The following is a 5428-nucleotide window of genomic DNA, read 5'->3' on the forward strand; positions in this document are numbered from 1 at the left end:
ACTTTTCAACTACTTACTACTTTTTAGCTACTTTGCAACTACTTAGCATGTTAGCTAACCCTTCCCCTAACCTAATCTTAACCTTTAGCTAACCCTTCACCTAACCTTTTCAGCTAACCCTTCCCTAACCTTAACCCTTTAACCTAACTCCTAACCTTAACCCTAACCCCTAACCCTAACCCTAGCCTAGCTAACGTTAGCCAGCTAGCCAACATTAGCCACCTAGCCAATAAGCTAACGTTAGCCACAAGAAATTAGAATTCGTAACATATCATGTGTTTTACATATTCATGATATACCATACATTTAGAAAAATCGTCACATATTGTACGTTTTGCAAATTTCGTAACATCATATGAAATGGATGATGGACATCCACAAATTAATACATACCATACTAAACGTAACATATGATACTAAATGGAGCATCTCAGATTTATATACAGAATAATATTACATTTACATTTTAGTCATTTAGCAGACGCTCTTATCCAGAGCGACTTACAGTTAGTGAGTGCATAAATTTTTCATACTGGCCCCCCGTGGGAATCGAACCCACAACCCTGGCGTTGCAAGCGCCATCCTCTACCAACTGAGCTACAGGAGGCCTATATAGCTACAGGAGGCCTATATGAAATGCTCTGAGAGCAGGTTGCGGCTATGCACCCAAGAGGAACTGAAGTCTTATCAGAAAGTGTTTCATAGTTTTCTCAGCTTTTCATCCCTGGTCCCTAAATGAAACAGACAACTTTACCAGTGTTAACTACATTACTAATGTATTCATTCTATAAATGTAAGACATTATTCTTGTGAGCACTACTTTATTTAGTCTTCTAGGGCAACAACTTATGACAGAAGAGAAGCTGCATGTACTGAACAAAAATATAAAGTGTTTGTCTCATCATGAGCTGAAATAAATGATACCAGAAATGTTCCATATACACAAAAAGCTTATTTCTCACTGTTAGTGAGCATTTCTCCTTTGCCAAGATAATCCATCCACCTGACAGGTGTGGCATATCAAGAAGCTGATTAAACAGCATGATCATTACACAGATGCACCTTGTGCAGGGGACAATAAACGGCCACTCTAAAATGTGCAGTTTTGTCACACAACACAATGCCACAGATGTCTCAAGTTTTGAGGGCAACTTTAATGCACATAGATACCATGAAGAGATCCTGAGGCCCATTGTGAGGCCCATTTTTTAAGGTACAGTATCTGTGACCAACAGATGCATATCTGTATTCCCAGTCATGTGAAATCCATAGATTAGGGCCTAATTAATTAATTTCCATTGACTGATTTCCTGTAACTCAGTAAAATCTTTGAAATTGTTGCATGTTGCATTTATATTTTTGTTCAGTATAACTACAGTATATTTGACAAACAAATGGCCTATCAAATTATAATATGGCCTCACCAAATTATAAGCAGAAACTTGTCTAAATTAGGGGTGATGTCAAAAGAACCGATGTGGATGTGGTGGAAGAGTCAGGCGCAGGACACAGAGGATTCGTCCAAAAGACTTTACTAGTCCAAAGTGCAACAAAACAATACACGACCTCGAAAACAAACGGAGGCGAGGGAATTACGCAACATGCGTAAAAACAATAAACAAAACTAACAGAGCGCAAACACGCAGCTCCGCACGACAGGCAAACAACAACACACAATCTAACTAATACAAAACAGGGAACTTATAAGACACGTAATCAGAACACAAACAGACACAGGTGTACAAGACAGACTAAAGCAATCACACCACGAAACATACAACGGTGGCAGCTAGTACTCGGGGACGGCAAACGCTGAAGCCTGCCCGAACCAGGAGGAGGAGCAGTCTCGGCCGAAACCGTGACAGTACCCCCCTTGACGCGGCGGCTCCAGCCGTGCGCCGACCCCGGCCTCGGGACGGCCAGGAGGGACGCGGACCGGGCGCGTGGGATGCCCACGGTGGAACTCAGTCAGGAGGGATGGATCGAGGATGTCCCTCCTAGGCACCCAGCACCGTTCCTCCGGACCGTACCCTCCCACTCCACGAGATACTGGAGACCACTCATCCGGTGCCTCGAGTCCAAGATGGTCCGGACCCTGTGACGCGGGCCCCTCGATGTCCAAAGGGGGGCGGAGGGGTCTCTCCTATCTCATCTTCTTGAGTGGGCCAGCTACCACCGGCCTGAGAATAGACACATGGAACGAGGGGTTAATATTTTTTGTATTCAATAGGCAGTTGTAACCTGTAACACACCTCGTTCAATCTTCTCAGGACTTTGAAGGGCCCCACAAACCGCCGACCCAGCTTCCGGCAGGGCAGGCGGAGGGGCAGGTTTCGAGTCGGAGAGCCAGACTCGATCTCCCGGTGCGTACACCAGTCCCTCACTGCGGTGGCGATCGGCGCCGCCTTTGTTGACGGATGGCCCGCTGCAGATGGACATGGGCAGCGTCCCACGTCTCCTCCGAGCGCGATCCACTCGGTCCACCGCAGGGGCCTCGATCTGGCTCTCGTGCCACGGTGCCAGGACCGGCTGATACCCTAAAACACACTGGAAAGGTGTTAAACCGGTGGAGGAGTGGCGGAGAGAGTTCTGGGCCATCTCGGCCCAGGGGATATACCTGGACCACTCCTCCGGCCGGTCCCGGCAATAGGGACCTCAAAAACCTACCCACATCCTGGTTGACTCGTTCAACCTGCCCATTACTCTCTGGGTGGTACCCCGAGGTAAGGCTCACCGAGACCCCCCAAGCGTTCCATGAACGCCCCCCAGACTCTGGAGGTAACCTGGGGACCTCGGTCAGACACAATATCCTCGGGGACCCCATAGTGCCGGAACACGTGGGTAAATAGGGCCTTGGCGGTCTGTAGGGCAGTAGGGAGACCCGGCATTGGGAGGAGACGACAGGCCTTGGAAAACCGATCCACAACGACTCAAAATGGTGGTATCCCTGGGAAGGGGTAGGTCGGTCACAAAATCCACCGAGAGGTGGGACCATAGTCGTTGTGGAACGGGCAGGGGATGTAACTTACCCCTGGGCAAATGTCTAGGCGCCTTACACTGGGCGCACACCGAGCAGGAGGAGACATAAACCCTCACATCCTTAGCTAACGTTGGCCACCAGTATTTTACGCTAAGGCAGTGCACTGTCCGGCCAATACCTGGATGTCCAGAGGAGGGTGATGTATGAGCCCAATAAATAAGACGATCACGAACCTCGAGCGGAACGTACTTCCGCCCCACAGGACACTCGGGGGAGTAGGGTCGCACGCAGTGCCCGCTCGATTTCCGTATCGACCTCCCATACCACCGGAGCCACCAGACAAGACTCCGGCAGTATGGAAGTGGGCTCAATGGACCTCTCCTCTGTGTCATACCGCCGGGACAGGGCGTCTGCCTCACCGTTCTGGGACCCTGGGATGTATGTGATCTTAAAAACAAACCGGGTCAGGAACATGTTCCACCTAGCCTGACGAGGGTTCAGTCTCCTAGCTGCCCGGATGTACTCCAGGTTACGGTGATCGGTCAGAATGAGGAAAGGGTGTTGAGCCCCTCAAGCCAATGCCTCCACACCTTTAGGGCCTGGACTACAGCTAACAGCTCCCTGTCCCCAACGTCATAATTGCGCTCCGCCGAGCTGAGTTTCTTAGAGTAGAACACACAGGGGCGGAGCTTAGGTGGCGTGCGGACCGTTGTGACAGGACTGCCCCAATACCGGTCTCGGGCCGTCTACCTCTACTTGGAATGGTAAAGAGGGATCCGGATGCGCCAGCACCGGGGCGAGGTGAACAGGTTCTTCAGTTTGACAAATGCCCTGTCTGCCTCAGCTGACCACTGCAGACGAACCCGGACCCCCTTTAACAGGGACGTAATGGGCGCTGCAACCTGTCCAAAGCCCCGAATAAACCTCCGGTAGTAATTAGCAAAACCCAAGAACTGCTGCACCTCTTTTACAGTGGTTGGAGTTTGCCAATTACGCACGAAGCCGACACATCGGTCTACCTCTATCTCCACACCAGACGCGGACAACCGATAACCCAAAAAGGAGACGGACTCCTGGAAGAACAGGCATTTCTCTGCCTTGACATACAAGTCATGCTCCAACAGTCTTCTCAACACTTTCCGGGCGCACCAGGGCTACATGCTCGGCTCGTGTAGAAGAGTACACTAGGGATGTCGTCGATGTACACTACCACACCCTGCCCATGCATGTCCCGGAAAATCTCGTCAACAAAGGATTGGAAGACTGAAGGAGCATTCATTAGCCCGTATGGCATGACGAGATACTCCGTAATGACCCGAGGTGGTGCTAAATGCCGTTTCCATTCATCCCCCCTCCCTAATGCGCACCAGATTGTACGCGTCCTGAGATCCAACTTTGTGAAGAACTGCGTTCGCGTAATGACTCCGTCATAGTCGCAATCAGTGGAAGAGGGTAACTGTACTTAACCGTGATCTGATTGAGACTACGGTAATCTATACACGGGCGCAAACCCCGTCCTTCTTCTTCACAAAGAAGAAACTCGAGGAAACCGGGAAGTGGAGGGACCGTATGTATCCCTGTGCCAAGGACTCGGCTATGTAAGTCTCCATAGCCGCTGTCTCCCTCTTGAGACAGGGGGATACACACGGCTCCGCGGAAGAGCCGCTCCTGTTTGGAGATTTATCGCACAGTCCCCCTGTCTATGAGGTGGTAGCCGTGTTGCCCTCGTCTTGCTGAACACGAGTGCTAAGTCCTCATACTCAGGGGGAATGCGCATTGCGGGCACTTGGTTCGGACTCTCAACCGAGGTCGCCCTAAGGAAACACCTAGACATCTCCCCTACACACTGGGCAGACCACTCCATAAGAGCCCTCTGTTGCCACGCAATGGTAGGATCATGGGTGCTTAACCAGGGAAGCCCCAACACCACGGGGTACGCAGGAGAGTCAATCAGATAAAACTGAATGATCTCCTCATGACCCCCCTGCGTCGTCATAGTAAGTGGTGCTGTGACTTCTCTGATCAGCCCCGAACCCAACGGCCGGCTGTCTAAGGCGTGGACAGGAAAGGGGGCTTCTACCGCCGAAGGGGAATTCCAAACCTATAACAAAATGCCCGCGATCAATAAAATGCGCCTGAATCTACTAGCGCCTTATGCTGGGAATGAGGTGCCACCTGTGGAAATCTCACAGGAATACTCATGTGACCAACAGAAAGCTCTGGGTAAGTGGGGCGCCTACTCACCTGAAATGACTCCCCAGTGCGTGACCCGTTGTCCCCTCTCCCAGGGAGACCCTCCCCAGCACCTGGCCGCAGTGTGTCCTCCACGGCCACAGTTGGTGCAGGGGGTGGCCCCCCCTCGGGTTTCTCTCCTCCTCTCTCTAGCGCCAGCACCCCGAGCTCCATGGGAATCGGCTCGGAGGTGTGGAGGGTGGGAATGGTCGGGCC

The sequence above is a fragment of the Coregonus clupeaformis genome, unplaced genomic scaffold, assembly GCF_020615455.1.
Source record: "Coregonus clupeaformis isolate EN_2021a unplaced genomic scaffold, ASM2061545v1 scaf1611, whole genome shotgun sequence".
Lineage (NCBI taxonomy): Eukaryota > Metazoa > Chordata > Actinopteri > Salmoniformes > Salmonidae > Coregonus > Coregonus clupeaformis.